The following is a 23,453-nucleotide window of genomic DNA, read 5'->3' on the forward strand; positions in this document are numbered from 1 at the left end:
AAATCTTGTTGGAATTTCGAGCGGGATTACACATCTCCAGGATGCCAGGTCTTCTCATCTGTGAACGTGGTATCTGTCTCCATTTAATCAGAGTCTTATCTCTTTGGTTTGGTTTTTGATGCCTTTTAATAAAGGTTGGTCACTTTTGTCATAAAGGTTTTTTACATTTCTTCATAGGTTTATTCCTGAGTACCTTATCAGGAAAAGAAAAAAGTTTTCCTTTTTTTTCTTTTTGCTTTCCAAATTTTAGTCAATTGCTAATCACTATGCTCCATTCACAGACACAGAGTAAACGTGCTTTGTCCCTGGGCACATAAATGAGAACACAGCACACATGTAAAGCAGAGCTAATTGGCTAGAAACAAATTAGAATTTTTGGATTAAATTTTAATTATACAAGTAATACATGAATACATTTTCCCTTAAATAAAATTAGAGCGTTACAGATAAAGTCTCTGCTGGCACCCTCCCCGCCCCACCCGCATCTCTGCCTCTGGCCCCTCCCCCTCCTTTAGAGGTAGGGGCTCTTAAGCTTTTTGCTATTTATTTAAATGTTTTCTTATGCCTATTGAAACACATCTTCTCTTTCTGTGGGTGTTTGTTTGCACAGACATGGTGTGTACACTCTGGAGGTGTTGCTCTCAGCTTAGTGCACCCTACAGGACTCCTGGGGTCGCTCTGTGCAGCTGGCAACTGGTGGCCAGAACTGATTATATACCACCTTGATTTCCTTGTTTACTATTGATTGACTGTTAAAATGTTCCCATTGCCATTCCATTAAGACAAACCTGTAAGAGCATCCTTGTACATTGCCCGTTTTACATATGTACGAGTGTTTCTCTGGGACAGACACTTAGAAATGGGATTGATGGGTGATAGGATATATACATCTTAAATTCTAATAGAAACTGCTAAAATGTTCTCCAAAGTGCCTTATTAATGTAATCTCCTGCGAGCAGTGTATGAACATCTATTTCCCCAGACCATTTCCAAGTTTTGCATTTTTAAGCAGTCTGATGAGTGCAAAATAGTATCTCGTTTTAGTTTGAATTTTTCTGAACTACTGCAAGACTGCAGGCTTCATGTGTTTACTGCCCATTTATATTTCCTCCTCTGGATTGCTTGTCTGTATCCTTTGCCTATTTTTTTAAGTTATTTTTGTCTTTTTGCTATTGATTTTTATGAGTTCTTTATGTATTTTGAATACTAATACTTTGTTATGTATATTGCAAATGTTTTCTACATTGTGATTCTTGTCATTTAATTATATGGTACCTTTTGTCTTAGAGAAATTTTAAATTTGATGCAAACTTATCAACCTTACTTTTATGCCTTTTTACAGTCTTATTTAAGAACACCTTTGCTATATCAAGGTCATAAGCATTTCCTGTATTGTCTTCTCTAAAATTTGTAGTGTGTGTGTGTGTGTGTGTGTGTACATATATATGCCTTTAAATTATATACAAGAAATAAATTCCATATGCATGAATCTTAGGATCTGACTTTAAACTCCCCGTCCCCAAATAGATAGGTAATTGTCCCAACACCATTATGTAATAATATATCATTTCTCCACTGATTTAAAATTGCTACTTTCAGCTGCACTAAATTGCAATGCAGGTCTGTTGCAGAGCTCTTTCTGGTCCATTGATCTATTTGTCTACTCCCGAGCTTGATAATATGCTTTGCTAACTGGCGGGACAAATCCCACCCTTTTTGTTGTTTTTGCAAAATTGCCTTGGTCGTCCTTGCATATTTGTCCCACCACATGGATTTTGAAATCAGCCAGCCAAGGGTCAGGAAAAATTTAATTGAGATTACATTGAGTTTATGGATAAATGTGAAGAAAATTGGCATCTCTGTCATACAGACTCTTCCTACCAGTGCTCAGTGCTATATGTACTTCTCTCAGGTCTGGTCAGCTTCTACGTCTTTCTGGGAAGTTTCACATTTTCCTCTGGCCATAGTCTTGCATATTTCTTGATAAATTTATTCCTGGGTTTGTTTGGCCCCTGTTTTTCCTTATTTTATTTCAGCCCGTTTACTAATCACTGTGCTTGGTTTGCAGACACACACGCAAAGTAAACGTTCTTCCTCCCTGGGCACAAATATATGAGCATAGCCAAACATGCAGAGCCGGCATCATTGGCTGAAAACAAATTAGAATCTTTTCAAATTATACTTTAATTAAACATGTAAGGCATGAATATATTCTCCTTTTTCAAAGTAGAACAATATGAATATAGCTGAAGTTTCCTTTGGCCACCCCCTGAAATCCTAGTTTCCTACCCTCTCCACAACTTTATGTGTCTGCTTTCATAGAAATGTATAGCATCGATGTGGATATTTTGAATGAATCATCCCAGTTTATAAGGATTTTACTGTAAGTTACGTTTTTTCACTCAATCACATATTTTTAGGGTATACTCCTATTGAAGCAAATGGCTCTTTCCTGTTCCTTTTAATAGCTGTGTTGTATTCGTCCATGCCACATTTTTCTCTTCTCTGAGGTCCATGGACATTCAGTTGCTTTCTTTCCTCCATTGTAAGCAGCGCTGCAGAAAACAGCCTTGCACATGCCTCCTCTGTAATTTTTCTCTAGGATTGAGAATGGAATTTTGGATCTCAAGGTTACCACATTTTTAGTTTTAGCAGATACCACCCAAGTGTCCTCCATAAGTTCTGTACCATTTACACTTGCAGCAAGAGGATACAAGAGGGCTCAAAGCCCCATGTCATACGCGGCTGTTGTAAATATTTGCCAATCTGAGAGATGAAAAATTGAATCACTTTTTAAATTTATATACACTTGTTTGCTAGTGAGATTTTCATGTGCATTGCCATTTGTATTTTCCCTTTTCTGATTCATCTGTTTATTTTTGCTCATTAAAAAAATTAGATTGTTTTTATCTTATTGATTTGTGGAATTTCCTAATATAATCTGGACATTAATCTCTTGTATATACATGGCAAATATTTTCTTCCAGCCTGTCTGTTGCCTTTAACTCTTTGGAAGCTCTTTTAGACAGAAGTTATCAATTTTGACCTAATTAAATTTATCACTCTTTTCCTTTATTTCTTTTATTTATATGTCACCTTTATACCTTTCTTAGTCCTAAGGTTTAAACGTGTTCTGTGTTCTTTTCTAACAAATTTACCTTTATTGAGGTCTTTAGTGCGTCTGGAATACATTTTTGTGGTTGGATGAGGTATGATCTAACCTCTCCCCAAACACACAACTGGTTATTGCAACACGGTAGAGTGACCAGTTCATCCTTTCTCCACTGATCTGAAGTGAAGCTCCCTCACACACTGAATCATGGTGTCTAGGTTGGCGTGAGACCCCTGTTCTGTTTCACTGGTCTATATATTCCTGTCTGTACCACACTATTTTGTCTTCTATAGCTTTATGCCACCTTTTGATATCTCTTAAGTAAAGTGCCCCATTTCATTGTGCTTCCTTTTCAATGATCTAAGCTAACTATCACTGCACATTAACGCCTCTGCATGAATTTTTAAACCTTCTTGTCAAGTTCTGTGATTTTCAAGATTAATTTGGGGGAAATTGACATCAATACAATACTGAGCCTTTTGATCTGTGAGTACAGTAGAACCCTACATTTATTCTGATCATCTTGCATCTCTTCAGTTACATGGTTTTCTCCATAAAGAACCTACCCATTTGGGGATGGCTCAGTTGGTTAAGCATCCAACTCTTGATTTCGGCTGAGATCATGATCTCTGAGGTCCATGGACATTCAGTTGCTTTCTTTCCTCCATTGTAAGCAGCGCTGCAGAAAACAGCCTTGCACATGTGGTAGTATCAAGTCCCACATCAGGCTCTGCACTGAGCATTGGAGCCTGCTTGGGATTCTCTTTCCCCCTCTCCCTCTGCCCCTCCCCCACTTGTTCTCTCTCTCTCTCTCTCTCTCTCTCTCTCCCCCCCCTTCCCTCAAAATAAATAAACATTAAAAAAAACCCATTCCCTAATGAATTTATCCCTGTGTTTTTATTGTTGTGAACAAGTTCTCTCCACACTCCCTTTTTTGTTTTGCTTTTGCTTGCTACATTTTTTAAAAATCTACTTACTAATCACTGTACTTCATTCGCAGACACACACAAAGTAATCGTTCTTCCTCCCTGGACACAAACATGCGAACACTGCCAAACACACAGAGCAGACATAATTGGCTGAAAATGAATGGGAATTTTTTCAAATTAAAGTTTAATGACACAAGCGAAACATGAATACATTCTCCTTTTTAAAAAATAGAACACTGCAGATGATGCTAACGTCCCTTTTGGCCACCCACTGCCATCCCATTTCCTTCCTCTTCTCCAGAGGTAACCACTGTAATAGGCTCAATGTGCACTTTTCTAGACTTTCCAAAAACTTATAAATTCACAGATAGATACCCACAGGAAATATATGTAATAGTTGTCTCACATAATGAGACTTTTGTCTTTTCCTTTCCAATTTTCATTGATATTGACCTGAATTTTATTATGGTTGTAGAATAGAATGTCAGTATTATCACCCGTCACAATGTGAAAGGAAAGATGTAGAAGTCTGGAGGCAGCAGTGGGGGAAGAGGGGTGCTGAGGGGAGTGATAGGGGGCAGTAAGAGCTTCTGCGAAGGCATGAAGGGGCAAGTGGATTTCTTCAAATTGAGAAGATAACCAGTAGAGGTACTTTAAAACTGTGTTAGGGAAGGCAGGGATGGAAAGGAGGACTTTCCAAGGGTCCTAAAGCCTAATCCCTAACGTGGGACATCCGTGGATCTCATGAACTAGAAATAAGATGGAGCAGGTGCTGTTCAGAGAACTCTGATGATCCAGTTTTGACCAGGATCCAATAAGGAAACATCTTCAGGCAGTTTCAAGGAAGCTCTTTCTTTGATTAAGGCAATGCACCTGGGGAGCTTTCTTGCCCGCCCCCCTTTCTTTTCTGCCTAGGTGCTGTTGAGTGAAAATGTGATGCATGGAGCTCTGACAGCCATCTTGTGACCAGGAGGGGAGGGCCAAGTGATGCAACTCTCTAGCCCAGAGCCTGGTCACCTGGAACCTCTGACTCCTGGGCTTTTCATTCTGTGAAACCAATAAATGTTCTTAATCTTTAAGCCAAATCTTAGGTGTTCTGTTAGATTCTGGTGAAAGTGTTCTTCCTAATACAAGAGACGTAAGAGCTTTTTAGAGTTGGGGAGGTGACCTCAAACAGCAGGTCACATAGTCTGGGGTGATAGTTTGAGTGGGGAGGAGGTGGAGAAGGCTGCTCTTCATCAAAACCCTGCTATTCTCTTGGATTTTTTTTAAACTATGTGTATGTATTACATGGAAAGAAATAGAAATTTATTTTTTTAAACAGTTCTGATAAGTGTGTCAAAATGTAACCAGTGGTTGCCTCTGGTTACCTTGGGTATGTAGCAATTTTCTAAGATGTCCTCAAATTATTTCTGTAATTACAAAAACAGTCCAAGACCCAGGTTCTTAGGGGATGGCACATGAGAGACATGAATTTTTTTTAAATGTTTATTTTTGAGAGAGAGAGAGAGAGAGAGAGAGAGAGCATGAATGGGGGAGGGGCAGAGAGAGAGGGAGACACAGAATCTGAAGCAAGCTCCGGGCTCTGAGCTATCAGCACAGAGCCTGACATGGGGCTAGAACTCATGAACCGTGAGATCATGAGCTGGGCTGAAGTCGGATGCTTAACCGACTGAGCCACCCAGGTGCCCTGAGAGAGGTGAATTTTGAGACAGGGAAAGGAAGTGGCTTAGAGATGAAATCCTAGACAAAGACCTCTCACCTGGCCTCGTGAGGACAGCCATGTGCTCAGGGCACATGTACCACAGGAGAGCAGTGACAGGTCAGGCCAGCCAGTATACACACGGCCTGTGCATCATACCAAGGAGTTTGAGCTTTTAAGGGTAATGAGGAACCAGGGACGTGTTTATGCAGGGAAACAGGTGTGAACCCATTTTCACGTAGTCACATTTCTTCTGTGCCAGAGAAGAAAGTTCAGCTCGGATCCACTCAGGAAAAAGGAGAACTTAATTGGCTTCCGTAACCAAACCATCGACCAGGCTGGGCCTCCAGGCCCCCTGGAGCCAGGGGCTTGGCCATCAGACCCTCCCTGTCACCTCCGGGCCTCCCCATCTCATTGCCTGTCAGCCTCACTCTCTCCGGCCTGCTTCTTCCATATACTGGCACTCGTGGCTATGCGTGCGTCTCACTTCCCTCAGGCTGTGACCAAAAAAGACCAAGGCGGGGAGGGCGGGGGAAAGGGATCTGGCTAAAAGGCCTCACATGAGTCAGTGACACTTGTTACTAGTTTCTCTGTCCTCAATGTCCCCATCTGCAGACACCCATATTTCATAACAGCACCAGTCTTATTAACACCAGGGTGTTGCAAGGGTCAAAGGAGATGATGCTCTGAGATGCTTAGCTGGGACCTGGCATGTAGTGAGTGCTCTATAAATGTTATGAGCTCTCTCTGTTCCCGAGTCAAAAAATCTGGGGACAGACTCTGATTGGCCCAGCCTAAGTCAGGTACTTAATCAGCTCTGGCCAATCAGTGATCGCCAATAATGTATAATAAGGTGAATCCCATTCAAAACAGATAGGTTGGAGTGCAGAGTGACTAACAAGGAGAGTTGGTATTGGTCTAGGTAAAGAAGGCAGTGGATGTGTCCTGTTATCCCTCTGCTGTCTGCAGAAAAGAGTTTGAAGAGGGCCCCATAAACCTGGAGGGAGGGAGGATACGTAAAAGGTCACCGCAGTTGTCCCTGAGAAGTGTTGCAGGGCTGAACTAAAGGACAGTGCAGACGGAGAGCAGATGGATTCAAGAGAAGTTTTGGAGATAGAACCAGGAAGGTTGGTGCCAACCAAGCATGAGAGATACGAGAGAACAAGAGGTTGAAGGTGATCCCAGGTTGCTGATCCAGAAACCGCCACGAACAGAGCACATGGCCAAAGTTTAGCTTCTTTATTTCTCCAGGACTCAAGTTCACTCTACTACCACCACCCCTTTCTGCTCAGCTGCACAAACTTAATCTTAGTTCAAGGTAAGCACAATCACTTCCGGACTTTACCTAAGTCTCTCTTGAGCAAATTCTTGGTCCACTTCCAGCTTTTCTGCTTCCCAGCACTTCTTCCCTTCTCTCTGAGGGTGTTCTGTGTTCTGGGATCTCTTATTTTGCCCTGGCACCAAGGTGGATCACTAGAATCTGTCCACTGCCATCCACTGAGCCCAGATATCCCCACTGAGTCCTTGTCCTGACCACAAAGCATGTCCAAGTCCACCAGCCACACTCCCTCTACTTCCCAAACCCTTACCATCAACACCTTGCTATGGGGACACACGGGGGCCTGGGGGACACCCCCAGGCCCATCTATCAGACACTTCTCATCAGGGCTCTCAACTTCTCCAGCCCAAGTTGGGGGGGTTTGGTCTTCTGGGCAACACCATGAGGGGACAGGCAACAGCTCCTTCAACTCTTCTACTTCTTTTGGGAGATCTGGTATCTCCTATTAGTCATGTCTCCGTATGATTCCCCTCCTCACTAGCTGGCCCAACTTTTATTTCCTTTCAGGCAGAAAGACAGCTTCTGCATTCTTCCCTATTTTACTGTTCATGACATCAATTTCAAGTTCTGAGTCCTTCCGTTTCTTTTCTCTTTACCAAAAAGCAGCAGCCACAACCAAATGCCCTGTCTCTGCTGTGGGTTTCAAGAGGCTATTTGAAACCATTGACCGTCTCATTGCATTCATGCTGTAACAACCCCAATCCTCCCCCAAGCTCTGCCTGAATCAGGAGAGAGTGGCAATGCCACCGTAATTTCCTGCCTTCTCTATATACACATACTATTCCTTACATCAAGAGGTGGCGTCTACTTTTCCATGAGTCTGGGCTGGCCTTAAGTGACTTTCTTGGCCAATAGAACATAGCAGAAGGGACATCCTGAGACTTGTAAGACTGCATCATCAGAAGCTTTGTAGCTTCTGCACAGGACTCTTGAAATACTTGGTCTTGGGACACTTCCTCTTGCAACCCAACTGCCATGCTGTGAGAAGTCCAGCCTTTGTGGTAAATGCACATATGGGCACTCCAGTGGACAGCCTCCACTGAGTTCCCGGCTGGTGGCCTGCTATGTGAATGAGCCCTCCTGCACAGTAAGCCCAGCTGAGCCTTGAGGACTCAAGTCCGGCTGCCATCTGACTGCAACGCAGAGAGACTTTAAGCAAGAACCACCCAGATGAGCCTTGTTAACCCCTAGAACCATGAGGAATAATAAATTGTGTTTTTAAGCCACTAGAGTTGGGGTCATTTCTTATGCAAAACAGTGTCAGGCAAGGAAATGGGGGGGGGGAGCACATTGAATAGTATATAAAAGATCATTCTATATGATCTAGGGGTGCCTGGGTGGTTCAGTCAGTTGAGTGTCCAACTTCAGCTCAGGTCCTGATCTCACGGTTCACAAGTTCGAGCTGTGCTGACAGCCCAGAGCCTGGAACCTGCTTCGATTTTTTGTCTCCCTCTTTCTCTCTGCTCTTCCCCCACTCATGCTCTGTCTCTGTCTCAAAAATAAATAAACACACAAAAAATTATTCTACTACACAACATTTAACGGACCATTATAATACAGTATGGTAAGTGCAGTAATGGAACATAGATATGCATGGAGCTTTCCAGAGGAGATGACCACTGGTCTGACTTCTTAAAAATGAGCAGAAATGAGCAAGATAGAAGGAAGAGGAAAGACATTCCAAGCAAAGGAATCAGCATAAGCAAAGCCCCACAAGTGAGAAAGTAGCAAGAGTGAGCTTACAGGCATCTGGTATTCCTGGAATACAAAAGGAGGAGATGGGAAGAGTGAGACAGGAAGTGGACAGAGATCAGGCCCTACAGGGCCTTGGATGCTCCCCACATCAAGGAGTTTGGACACCATCCTGTAGTCAGTGGGTACTGTTGAATGTTTTTACACCAGTGACATTTCAGATTTGTGATTTGGAAAAATCCTCCATTAGCCAGTGTGAAGGCTAGATTTGGAAGGTGACATTCTCTAGGTAGGGAGACAAATTAAGAGACTATGGTCATGGTCCAGATAAGACAGGATGAGGCCTGACCTGGAACAATGACAGGGGATATATAGAACCCAGAAAACTTTACAAAATAAAGTCAGAAATGCAGGATGATTGTTGGTTTTTGGGGGTGAGAGCAAGGGTAAAGGGAAGGGTGAGTCTTGTGTGTCTTAGGTGGGGATGGAAGGGAGGTACTTGGGATGGGGAACATGGTATGGGAGCCAGTTTGAGGGGGACAACAATGGGCTCAGTCTCAGGTAGAGCTGAGCGGCTGGGGGCACAGACAGGTGGGACCCATCAGGCAGCTGGATCCCGAAATCTGAGGTTCAGGAAGAAATTCAACTGGAGGGGCCAACCCAGGGACAGGTGGTAATGGGAACCTCAGGAATGAGTGAGATTGCCAGGGAGAGATTGTATGGAGAGAATAGGAGAGAGCCCAGGGCAGAATTGTGAGCCACATACATACATACAGACATAGGAGGGGCCTGGAGGTGTGGATGGGGAACAAAGGAGAAAGTGAAGGAAGGACCTGGGAGATTTGACAAAGAGCAGGGTTACCATGGCAACCAAGGTAGTGAAGGGTTTCGAGGAGAAACTAATCAACTGCTATATGGCCGGAGTCTCAGAAAAACAAGAAGCATACTCCTTTGAATTTAGCAATCAGGGGCCTATTGTGAACCTTGGCAGGAAGAGTTTTGGGAGTGAGGGTTAAAAACTAGTTTACAGGGGACAATGGAGGGAATGAGTGGAGGAGATGCAGACCTCCCCTTAGAGAAGGCTGGATGGCTAGGGTAGGAGTTGGGTGGCAACAAGAAGAATGTGGGTGATCAAAGGAGGATTTTTCAAAACAAGAGACCCTAGAATTTTCTTCTCTTGAAAGAGGGCACCAGCAAAGAGGGAGAGGATGAAAAGAGGAACAATTTGTGAGCTGGGATCCATCCTCTGAGCCCGGCTGAAAGGAAACAAGTGGGTATGATTGAAGATGTCTCAAGAGAAGAAGGAGAGACATGGAAAGACTCCTTTGTGATTCCCTTTCCAATCCTAAAAAACTTGGAGAAAAGATTGTCTACACTGGCCAGTTCTGTAGGGTGGTTGAGACCGATAAGAAAGGGAAAAGTTGAGTTGAAGTAGCTAGGAGGCCATTTGGTGACAGCCATTCCTCACTGGCTCCTAGAGCTTTTCTTTCTCTATCCGGTTCTGTGCCCTGGATGGCCGACTTTTACATCCCCCAGGCTCCTTGATCTCTGGCTTCTGGTTGAGTTTGGTCAGTGGAGGAACCAGTGGGGAGAGTGGAGTGGAGGCTCTCCTGGCTGACTTCCTGTGGGCTGTGTGTTGGCAGTGACTGTATTCCTTTACTTATGGCCACAGGTAGGGCCCTTTTCTTAAAGTCGCTGCTTTCTCTATGTGTTCTTAAAACCCACACCCTCTTCTCTTCAGGCCTAGAAGCAGTGATGGTTTCTAACTGTTGCTCATCCGCGGGCCCTTTGTCATCGTTGGAACCCTTAGCCCTGCCACACTCTGTGAATAGTCTTTCACTACATTGGTTTCACTTAAATCCTTTTGAGTGCACCTACCAGGACCCTGAATGAATGGTGAATTTGGTTTACTGGGACAGACATGTAGGAGGGTACACAATACTGAGTAAAGCCAGACCTGATCCCTGCCACATATGCTTCCCAATCCATCGAGGGAGCCAGATATTAATCAAGTAAATAAAGAAATCCATAATTTCGAACTCAGAGGGGTGCCACAGAAAAATCTTTCTAGATCAGAGAAGTAACATTTGATTAGAGGAGTGGAAGTTAACTAGGAATGAGGAAAGCATTGCACATAAGGAAACAGTGTGTGCAAAACTCCATGGTGGGAGGGTGGTGCATTCCAGAAACCAGAGGCCATCATGGCTATAGCACTTATTGGTAAGAATGATTTTGAAACAAGTGACAGAAAACTCAACTCAAGAACATTTAACAATAAGAGATTTATTGCCACGCATAATGAGAAGTTCCAAGGGAGGCAATTCGAATGAAATCAAGGACCCAGGATCTGTCCATCTCTCAGCACATGCACTTCTGTTCCCATGGTCACAAGATGGCTGTGGCTACTCCAGGCATTGTATTCACCATACTAATGTCCACAGATAGATGAAAGAAAGTGGTTCTTCCTTATACTTCTTTTTATTATTTATTTATTTATTTTTAATATAATTTATTATCAAATTGGCTAACATACTGTATACAGTGTGCTCTTGGTTTTGGGGGTAGATTCCCATGATTCATCGCTTACATACAACACCCAGTGCTCATCCCAACAAGTGCCCTTCTCCTCAATGCCCATCACCCATTTTCCCCTCTCCCCTGACCCCCTTGAACCCTCAGTTTGTTCTCTGTATTTAAGAGTCTCTTATGGTTTGCCTCCCTCCCTCTCTGTTTGTAACTATTCTTTTCCCTTCCCTCCCCCCATGGTCTTTTGTTAAGTTTCTCAAGTTCCACATATGAGTGGAAACATATGATATCTTTCTCTGACTGACCTATTTCACTTAGCACAATACCCTCCAGTTCCATCCATGTTGCTGCAAATGGCCAGGTTTCATTCTTTCTTATTGCCAAGTAGTATTCCATTGTATATATATAAACCACATCTTCTTTATCCATTCATCAATTGATGAACATTTAGGCTCTTTCCATAATTTGGCTATTATTGAAAGCACTGCTATAAACATTGGGGTACATGTGCCCCTATGAATCAACACTCCTGTATCCTTTGGATAAATTCCTAGTAGTGCTATTGCTGGGTCATAGGGTAGTTCTATTTTTAATTTTTTGAGGAACCTCCACACTGTTTTCCAGAGCAGCTGCACCAGTTTGCATTCCCACCAACAGTGCAAGAAGGTTCCCGTTTCTCCACATCCTCGCCAGCATCTGTTGTTTCCTGAGTTGTTAATTTTAGCCACTCTGACTGGTGTGAGCTGGTATCTCAGTGTCGTTTTGATTTGTATTTCCCTGCTGATGAGTGACGTTGAGCATCTTTTCATGTGTCTGTTGGCCATCTGGATGTCTTCGTTGGAGAAGTGTCTATTCATGTCTTTTGCCCATTTCTTCCTTATACTTCTTTTTAAAGACCAAAAAACCTTTTCCAGAAAACCCCACCACCATCACCTCTCATTGGTTAGATTTACAATACCCACTCATAAACCAATCACTGTTGAGAGAAGTAGACTTCACCACTGTGACTGACATACATCACATGGAGAGTGGCTTCTGCTAGCAAGAACCAAGAAGAATGACTTGATGGGGTGGTGGGTAAGGTGGAGGGCATAATGTGTGATGAAGCTGGGGAAATCAAAGCTGATCTTTCTTTAAAAGCCATTGAATGGTGTCAATAGGAGGTGAGCATAAAGAAAAAGATGTGTATTCTGAAATGCCCACATGGGCTGCTATGGGAGCTGGATGATTGGAAGGAAAAGGAGATTTGGAGAGACCATTCAGCAGGTAACTACAGTGGACCAAGCAAGAGATGGTGACTTGGACTAAGCTGCTGCTGCTGAGTCAAGGAAGCCCCACAATGGGATGTGGTGGGTGAAGAGGAGATTCTAGACTAACTGTTGAGTGTCTCCCACCAGAACAATGGTGTCATTTTCTCAAAATAGAAAACACCAGACAAGGACAAATTTGGGGAAGAAGAATTAAGAATTTTAATAAAGAGAGATAATCAAGTGGAAAAAGAAAGACAGGCCAGGAATTTCATTTGGTTCATGTTGTTGAGATATCAAATATTGGTAGATGGCTGGCCATCACATTCTGGAGCTTGGAGTAGAGATCAGGACTGCAAATGCAAGAGCAGTCATTAAGGAGAAAGATTGACATGTTGGTCTGGAGCTCAAAGGTGGGTTGGACTGGACTGTCGGTTTGGGAATCAGCCTCAGGAGGCAGACAAAGCTTTAGGGGTACAAGAAATCAAGGGAAAAGGTGCACAGTGAAAGAAAAGCCCAGAGGCCCATGGACTTGGGAAGGGGAGTCTGAGAAAGAGAGGAAGACAAGGAAACAGGGGATCTCAGAAGCCCATGAAGAAGGGTTCCCAGAGGTCAGGGTGGTCACTGATGGGCCAGATGCACAGAGGTCAGGGCAAGGGCGTCCCCCTGGCATGGTCTTTGAGGATCTTTACCACAGCAACTCTGGGGGAGGGGGCAGTAGCCCACCTGGGTGGGGGATGATCCAGAGTCTGGCTGAGAAATCAAGAGGGAAAAGGGGGAGCTGGGGTGGGGGTGGGGGGAGTGGAGAGCAGGGTCTGGAAAGATGCTGCTTCTTACCTGCTGACATTTGGTGGGAGAAGGGTTTGGGAGCCATGTTTGAAGAGCAGGGACAGGTCTTAGAGGGGGCCCTAGAGCAGTGGGATTAAGTGTAGAGGTGAAGAGATTAGCCGTGTTGGTGTAAAGGGGCCAAATTAAATCATGTACATTTTACCAGGTAGCCTGATCTCCATGTTCTTCTGGAGGCTTTTTCTCTGCCCTCTGGGTACCAACTACAGCTCTAATTAGCAGTGGTTTCATCCTGCCTCGTGTCTGGGGCCATGTCTTCCTCATTTTTTTGTGCCTTTCGGCACCTAGCAACAGGCAGCAAGCTAGATAGAGGCAGAATAATTATTTTCTGCTTGAAATCCAGTGTCTGAGATGGAGATTCAGAACATGTTCTTTTGAGCACAAAAATGTTATGGGAACTCTGAAAGAGCGAGATTACAGGCAAAAGGGGCTGTTGGGGTAGGTGGGGATGGAAGACCAGGGGACTAAAGAGTCACCAGATTAGTTCAATGCCTGGAGACCAGGAGATGAGCTGAGGAGGGCTAGGACTCCTCCCAGCCTGGGCCCAGCCCTTCGTAGGAGGCAGCGCTGCCCACTGGCCTGGCTTCCCCCTGACTGGTTCATGGCCATTCTTTTCTGAAACCCCCATTGCCCTACCCAGCGGACACCCTTCTCTCCTTGAACTCAGCCTCATGGTAGCAGCTGACACAGCTGACCACTCCCTCCTGAAAGCGCCTCTCCTTGCCTCCATGACACCACTGTGACACCAGATCTCCCAGTTAATTCCACCCTTGCTGGCCACTCCTCCTCAGCCTCCTCCACCCAGCATCTCAGTGTTGGGTTCCCTCAAGACTCATTTCTGGGCGTTTCTCATCCTCCCCTGTATTCTCGCCCTGGGTAGTCACTCGTGACTCTGCTTTGATGCCCCCACCTGCCCTCTTGGGACTGGCATGCCTAACTACCCAGCTGGCAGCTCTGCTAGGGTGTCTTTCATGGCACCCTCAAACTTGCTGCAGCCAACAGGACTGCTAGCTTCTCCCCAAAACTTCTGTCAAAGGCCCAACCTTCAACCCTGCCTCCCGAATCTGGCCTTCGAGAGTCATCTTTGGCTCTTCCCTGCCCTCCCCTCCCACCCAGTCCCAGCGAATCCTGGCATCTCAGTCCCCAAAATCCTCCCCAGTCTGACTTCCCTCACCCTCTACTACCACCTGGCTTCCATCTCTCATCATCTTTCGGCAATAGCCTGGCAGCACTCTTCCCCCTCAGTCCTCTGCTTATCACACAGAAGTAAAAGCAGACTTCTTGAAACCCAAGTAGGATCCTGTCATTATCCTGCCTGCCACCAGCCTTCAGTGATTTCCATTGCCCTTAGAACAAAACCGTCTTTCTCAAGGCCCACCTCAGCTGCCTGGTGATCTGTCAGCCCCCCTGGGAGAGGCTCCCCTGGGATGTTCCACCTCCCTGTCCTCTGGCCACAAGCGAATTCTTTCAGTTCCTCAAATGTTCCAGCTTGTTCCTCTCCTAGAGCCTTTACTCCTGTTGTTCCTCATCCTGGGAAGGCTTTCCCCTAACTCTCTCCTCTCAGCCTTTCGGGCTTACATGTCCCCTCAGAGAGGCCCTGTCCAGCCCCCCATCCATCCCTTCCTCAGCATTTTGTCCTTTCCCCTTGGGGCCTTCATAACAATTTCTTACTCTTAGTTACTCTCCTGGAAGCTCACCGAAGGTCATTTCTTAAGAGACCATCTCTGCCCACTCTGGTGTTCCCGAACCTCACATTTGTTGAGCAGAGAATAAAGCTGTGTTGATGTTCTTTACCTCATTTGGCCATCATAGCGCCATTCTACAGAAAAGAAAACTGAGGCCTCCAGACTTCAGGGCTGTGCCCACCATTCGCCTGTCCCTGTGGTGCACAATGATATAATTTGACTTCCAGGGGGTGGAAACAGCTAGAAAAATGGATATATGTGTGGAAAAAGTGGTGCCATGAGAAACCCACAGTGAGATGCCCAAAAGGAAATTTGATGTGGGCGTCAGACACTTGGGCAACTGAGCTGATGTGAAATAAAGATGTCCAGGGCTCTCACCCCAACAGATATTGCAATATGATATAAAACAACGTAACATTTTTTAAAAAAAGAAAGACATCTCAGTGGAATAGACTAGAAAGCCCAGATGCTGATCCCTGGAATATCTCCCACTGTGCCTGAGGAGACAGAGACATCACAAGCTAATGAGGAATGGAAGGATTTCTCATTAAGTGGGGCTAGAAAATAATTTTATCTGTCTGGGAAACAAAAAGTAATTTTTACCTCCCTTTATATTAACACCAAAAGCAATGCCAGGTGATTAAGGAGTGCACTTGTCATGATGAGCACTGGATGTTGTATGGAAATGTAAAATCACTCTATTGTACACCTGAAACTAATATCACACTGTATGTTAACTAGCTGGAATTTAAATAAAACCTTTCAAAAAAATCAATGGCAGGTGATTTAAAGAGTTAAATGCAAAAAAAAAAAAAAAAAAGCATGCTGCTAACTAGAAACTAGAAAAAAATTGAAATGATTCATTATTCAAACTGTGATTAAGGCAAGGCATTGCAGCCTTCACAGCAATAGAGAGAATTATAATGGAAAATACAAATATAATTGACTATAGGAAATGTAAAGCTTTTCCGTGTTGAAAATTCTCATAAATAAAACATTTACAGAGGCAGTAAGAATTTTCATAATGAAATGTTGGGGCAATAAAAGGCGGTAAGAGTCCATTTATAAAAGATGAAGTTCAAAAGGCAAATACAGTTGCAAATATTGAACTTAGTCATAATAAAACACATGTAAATTAGGATGGGGAGACACCACTTTGGGCCCATTGAAGGAGTACTACAAAACAAGAGGCTTGCAGTGCTGGCTTGGTCCTGGTGGCCTGGGACCTCTTGTGCACAGCTGGCAAGGCTGTGAAGTAGCAAAACCTTTCTGGAAAGCAATTTGCTTGAGATGTGTGAAGAGCCTTGAAAAAGTTCACACTGTTTGACTCAGGGATTCCATTTACAGGAAGCTCATCCCAAGAAAATGATCGAAAACATTGCCCCAAGACTGGTGCAGAAAGCTGGGCACTGTGGCTTTATTTGTAATAGCAAAGAAGAGAAAAGGGAAAGAAAGAAAGAAAGAAAGAAAGAAAGAAAGAAAGAGAAAAGAGAGAGAGAGAAAGAAAGAAAGAGAAACGAAAGGAAGAAAGGAAAGGAAAGAAAGGAAGAAAGGAAAGGAAAGGGAAAGGAAGAAAGAAAGAAAGAAAGAAAGAGAAAGAAAAGAGAGAGAGAGAAAGAAAGAAAGAGAAAGGAAAGGAAGAAAGGAAAGGAAAGAAAGGAAGAAAGGAAAGGAAAGGGAAAGGAAGAAAGAAAGAAAGAAAGAAGAAAGAAAGAAAGAAAGAAAGAAAGAAAGAAAGAAAGAAAGAAAAAGAAATACTCAAGCCTCAGGAGAATGGTTAACCAAATTATGTTTCATTCATTAAGTGGATTATTAGACAGCCATTAAATGTAATAATTACAAAGAATGTTGACTAACAAGGGGAAATGCTTAGCATATAATCAGTGTAAGAGGGTGGTGCAAAATTATATATATAATAATAGTATTTTCTGTAAACAAATGCCTTAAAAAAGACTATGAAGAAATGTACTCTTCCCATGCATTTTCACATAGCAAGGCTGTGGGTGCTGGGATTCTTGTCAAGATTTTTCTATTCCTCATTCTTTACTCTCCCAATTTTCTGTAATGTTCAGGTATTGCTGTTTTTATGGTAACATATTTCAAAAGTACAAAAGGGAACAAGAATAGTATAATGAGCACAGTATACAATATACTTGCCATCTAAGATCATGTATTACTTTCACAGTAGGAAAACCAAGAAAAAAGAAAAGTAATAGAGCCAGGTCTTAAGGGAATGGCACTTGCTTTGGGCAAGTTTAGAAGGCAGGGTGGAGGGATGGGGCTGGAAAGGAAAGAAAATGGTCCAAATGCTTGGATGGGCCCCTTCAAAGGGCTGAGATACAAAGACCTTCCTGCTCCTGGGGAGCAATGCTTTTCATCTGAGATGTCCTTCTTAGAATATGGCAGGGAAACCATCAGACATGGTTTTGATCCTGAACTCTGAGTTGTGTAGGTCAGTGCGTCTATTCCTGACCATGCTGTTGAATCACTGTTGCTTCCTCAGCTGCTACCTAGTAAGGCAAATACAGTCCTTTTCCTCCTATGGTTCTCTCACCACTTGTTTTTGTTCCTTAAAATGATCTTGGCTGTTCTTCCATCTCCTCTTCCATATGACCTTTAGAATCAGCTTATTAAGTTCCATTTAAAAATCATGGTGGGATTTTGATTAGGAAGGCATTGAATTTGTATATTAATTTGGAGAGAATTGACATCTTCACAATATCGAGTCTTCAGGACCCTAACATTGCAAGGGTGGTTGAGTCAGAGGCTCTGATTAATGAGACTGGGAAGGAAAAGTCGTCATAGAGACGGGTTAAAAACAAGGAGAGGGTGTTGTCATGGAAACCAAGAGAGCCGAGCATTTCAAGAAGGCGAGAGTGATCAACAATATCAAACCCTGCAGAGAATTCCAATAAGACAGGGATGGAAAAACACCCACTGAAGTTGGTAATTAGGAGGTTATCGGAGCCCTCAGCGAGAGCGGTTTCTGGGGTGAGACGAAGCAGAACCCCAACTGCAGTGCCTGACGATGATAGATACTCAGCAAAGACGCCCCTTTTACAGAAGTTTGGATAATTAAGTTTAGATAATTAGAAAAGTTTTGAGAAGGATTGTCTGCAAGCTAGAGAGTGAAGTGCAGAATCAAGAGAAAGTTTTCAACTCAATTCAACAGATAATCTTTGAGCATCTCCTATGTGCCAGCTAATCCTTTCGGGAGATGGTGAGAACAAGACGACACATCCCCTGCCCACTGGGAGCTGATGGTCTAAACAGGGAAGCAGATATGAATTGGGCAACCACATAAATACATGGATAATTACAATGATAATCACAAAGGAGAGGTGCACGTGGCTAAAAGCAGCCAGGGGGTGGCCGTTGGGAAGGAGAGATCTGTTAGTATTTCCCAGAGGGGATCTGAAAGGTGAGCATCAACCAGGGAAAGAGCATTCCAGGCAGAGGGAGCAGCACAGGCAAAGGCCCTGCAGCGGGGAGGGGCAGGGCATGTTCTGGAAAGGGAAAGAAGGCCAATGAGGCTGGGCTGATGGAGGAGGGACAGAGTCAGAAATGAGGTGAAGAGTTCAGCAGGGTGGGAAGGTTTGGGGCTGTCTTCCAAGAATGATAGGGGTTTAAATATGGTAGCAGCATGTTCCCATTTGCATGCTGAAAGTATGGCTCTGGCTGCTAGCGAGGACAAGATTGCAGGGATGCTGGAGGGTTGCAGGGAGACTGTCCTTCAGACCAGAGCTAGTGGTGGCTTGGGCTAGGATGCTGGTGCTGGAGCTGAAGACAACCAGAAGGATCCAGGAGCCATTGGGAGGTCAAGTCTCCAAGGCTAGAGGCTAGACTGTGGTTGGGGGTCAGTGCAAGTGAGCTGAGAGGCAAGACCCCAGGTGTCTGGCTGATATCTTTCTAGGACATGTGGGACTCTAGTGAAGGACTGGATTTTGGACAAGAAAAGTTGTCTGTTGAGTGTGTTGAGTGAAATGCCTTTGGACTTCCCGGTTCTGGAGCCCAGAGGAGAGTTCAGGCTGGAAATAGATGCTAGGGTGGCTTCAGGCACAGGCAGGGCCCAAAGAGGGGGTCTTGAAGCAGCTCAGGGGGTGAGTGTTATTAAGGAATAGAGTGTGGAAGGAATGAGCAGAGGGCAGGGGCTGAGTCTAGCATGTAGGGGGCTGGGGACTATACGAAAAAGAGGCTGAGAAGGAAGGACCAGAGGGGGGAAGGCAAAAGGGGCATTCCCAAGGAGCCTAGGGAGGAGAGTTTCCAAAAAGACAGGGTGTCCACTGGTGGCTGTAGGTAAGGGGGCCAGGAGTTTGGGGCGGGGAGTCGGGGGATGAAGGCTGACTAGCTTCCCTGGACTTGGCCTTTGGGACACATTGCCAGTTTTTTGCAGGGGGGCGAGTCAGGAGTCAGGGTGGTCCAGGGCCTACCTGTGAAGGGAGGAGAGCGAGGAAAGGGTGCAGAATTTTTCATTTGGTTTTGGTCCTAGTAGAAGAGCAATAGTCACACATTAATTTTCCCAGGGGAAGGCACCTGTGGGATATGAGCCATTGCAGAACAAGGGCAATTAGCTAAATGAGGCCTCCAAGGAAATGAGGCCATGTGGGCGAAAGGGATCCATCGTGGGCAATAACATGCATCCAGCCTCCCAGGAGAGAATTCAATGCCGGGCCTTTTACCGAGTAAGCTATGTCCAAGTAACTTTCTTTCAGAGAATTTGTCTGTGACCTTTGTGACTTCACCGAGTCTTGCTATAGCAGGAATTTCATCCTGCCCATGGTCAGGACTTTGGCTTTTTCATTTTGGAATCATCCCCAGGCTGAGGCAGCCAACCAGGTCCTGAATAAATATATTCTCTGACTTAAAATAAAATGTCAGAAATGGAAGGTCAAAATTCTTAGCCAAAAAGAGTTTGTAATCAATAGAACAATCAGACAAATACACTGTGTGTGTGTGTGTGTGTGTGTATGTGTGTGCATGCGTGCATGCTAAGTCCTGCCCAGGAGAACAAATGAGGACTGGGAGAGCTGGGGATGAGGATAGATTAGATGGTCAGCATTCTTGCCATGCAGGGCTGAAGGGATATGGCTAAAGGAAGTGTGCTGTTGACACGGAACCAGGACAACCCGCCCCAGCGTGAGCTCAGGTCTTTACACTGTGGGGTCACAGCCATTGTCTCATGTGATCATTTCAAAGCCTGTGAGGCAGAGAGGGGTGGGCAGCCCATTTTACAGACAAGCAGAAAAGGAAGCTGAGCCCACATGGGGCACTGGCTGTGCCCCAGGGAAGACCCTGGAGTGTGTTAATGGCCTGCTCTCCCACCCGTGCCTCTAGTGACCCAGCCCCCCTATGCCCCACGATGAGCCCCCACAGGAGCTCCTGCCTCAGAATTGACAGCTGCAAGAAACCAAGGCCAGAATCAGAAGTAGAAGTTATGAAAGATAACAGCGGTGTGTGGGTCTTCAAGAGAAGACATTCATCAGAGGGCTTCCTGGAGCTCAGTCGAGGTCTGCCCAACCCTCCTGGACATCAAAATATAACTCAAAACCACGCTATGAGGCCACAGTAGCCAGGTATGAGTCCAGGCCCCAGGACTCAGAAATGGCACATGGTCACAGGCAGGATATACATACTGCTCATGTGTACCAGAACCTTGCCTCTTCTGGTCCCATCCTCCTGTGCCAACAGCCACAGCCACTGTCCCCACAAGCTCTGCATGCTCCCCACCTTTTCCTGGCTTCTCTGGGCCTGCCAGCTCACTCAGCACCCCGCAGGCCCTCTGTAGGCGCCCAGACACCCTCTGATACTCTCCAGCCCCCACAAGACCTCGGCAAGGTGTCAGCCTATGTCCTCTTTTGTGTAAACACCAAGTTGGACTCCAGATTTCTGCTCTTGAGATCCCCTAAACTTGCCTGGGACCCCATCATATTGCCCCTTGGGACTCGGCTTAGGGACTGGGGCGTGATATTCTGCTGGGGACCCAGACAATGTCAAAGTTCCAGTCAATGCCCTTGGATTTCTCTTCTACCCACAGGTTGAACATTTAGCTCCTTCATGAGGCCCAAGTTCTGACAGCACTGTGAATTGTCTTTTCAACCTATTGTCCTTGCATAAACTCTTTGCCCCTTCCATTAGCTTTGATTCCAAGCTTTGTGGCATCCAGAATCTTTCCTTTCTCAAGCCCCCAATCTTGCCCTGAAAGGCTATGGCTCTTGTTCCGCGGGCTCCCCTGTGGACAGAAGTCTTCATGATGGTTGTCTGTGCTATCGACTTACAGAAGCCCACGCAGGGAGCTAAACGCCAGGGTAAGGACTCTATATGATGTCATTACCCAAAGAGCAGTGCATCCAGGAAGCTCGGACAGTGGGGGCAGGGAGGGAGGTGGAGGAAATTTCCACCCACACACAGTATAAGAGGAAAATAGTACCGTACCCCACACAGTTAAAAAGGGGGCACCCTGAAGCAGTGAGGAAAGAAGGGATTAGTCAATAACAGGTGCTGGAGGGATCACTAAGCTGTTTGGAAAAGCAAAATCGTCTTCATTCTTCACTTCATGCCATACAGCGACATCGAGTTCAGATAGAGTAAAGATTTAAATTAAAAATCACGCATGAATAAAGTAGAAGTGAATATCCACCAGAAACTCTTGTCTGAATGTTACCTTCTCAGCTTAAAAGCAAGGGAAGTGTTCACAAAGAAAAGGAAAAGAAAATAGGTTCTAAATTTTAGACTTTTGGTGAAAACTGAAAGCAGCTTTGTGGATGTCACATGGAGGGTTAATATCCTTGGTGTTTAAGAATCCATACAAATCGAGTTTTAAAAATTCAAATCGCTCCCGGATAAATGTGAAGGGATAGGAACACTCAATTAACAGAAGATTAATTTTTTATGGCTCATAGGTTGAACCTATTTTCCAATATCTAATTATTTTTTAAAAAGTAAATTAAAACAACAATGGGATAACACTTTCTGCCCAGTATAGAGTGAAGAAAAAAATTTTAATGAGAATACCCCATGCTGGTTAGGGTGTGATGAAACAGACAATACCGCTGATGGGAATGTAAATTACTACAGCCTTTGACCCAATAGTTACACTTATGGCACTCCATCAAAAGGAAATAATCTCAAAAAGACAAAGATTTATGTACAAAGAGATATAGCGTGGCCTTGTTTATAGCAACAACAATAACAAACAACAACACATTGAAACAACCAAAATAGCCAACTATTGGGAAAAACGGGTTATTTTATATCCACTCAAATGGACTATCATTCAGCAACTAATTGTAATTTTTAGAAAAAGCTCTGAAGAATTCTTATGATAGATATCAAAATGGGAACACAACTGAGAAACCAGGGTGCAGATGGTTATGCTGGATATTATCTCAGCTCTGGAAACAAACAAGAATATATATATATATATATATATATATATGTATATATACACACACACACACACATACATGTGTATATATATATATACACATACATACATACTAAACAAAGAAACATATATATATATATATAAATATATAAATATATATATTCTTGCTTATTTATAAATATATAAATATATATATATTCTTGTTTCTTTGTTTAGATATTCTTGCTTCTAAATATATATTTATTTTGAGAGAGAGAGAGCGCAAGTGGGGGAGCAGCAGAGAGAGAGAGAATCCCAAGCAGGCTCCGCACTGTCAGTAGCACTAAGCCCCACGCGAGGCTGAAACCCACCAACTACAAGATCATGACCTGAGTCGAAGTCAGACGCTCAACTGACTGAGCCACCCAGACACCCCAAGAACATTAAAAAAAGAAAAGGACAGAAGGGATTTGTGCTGGGACCCTGAACCTAAGGGTATGGACAGGGTTCAGGACAAATAAACTTTGATGAGGACAGGGGAATGAATGGTCAAGTCCCAGAAGAAGCCCAAGTGAGGTCCTGGTTGTTATCTCAAATTCAAAGAATTTTATAGCTGGAGGAGAGAGAGAGGGAGAGGGTCAGCCAGCTCTGAAGTTCGAAGAAAGAATTGCCTTGGGCATCGAGCCCGAGAAACTGCCATTTGTTCAGGGCAAAGAATGAAGTCGATAGCACAGACAACCATTATGAAGACTTCTGTCCACAGGGGAGCCCGCGGAACAAGAGCCATAGCCTTTCAGGGCAAGAATGGGGGCTTGAGAAAGGAAAGATTCTGGATGCCACAAAGCTTGGAATCAAAGCTAATGGAAGGGGCAAAGAGTTTATGCAAAGACAATAGGTTGAAAAGAATTCACAGTGCTGTCAGAAGGTGGGCCTCTCATTAGGGAAATGCAAATTAAAACCACAATGACATACCCTTACATACCTATCAGAATGTTTAAAATTAAAAAGACCC

This window comes from Leopardus geoffroyi, chromosome A3, assembly GCF_018350155.1.
Source record: "Leopardus geoffroyi isolate Oge1 chromosome A3, O.geoffroyi_Oge1_pat1.0, whole genome shotgun sequence".
NCBI classification, from domain to species: domain Eukaryota; kingdom Metazoa; phylum Chordata; class Mammalia; order Carnivora; family Felidae; genus Leopardus; species Leopardus geoffroyi.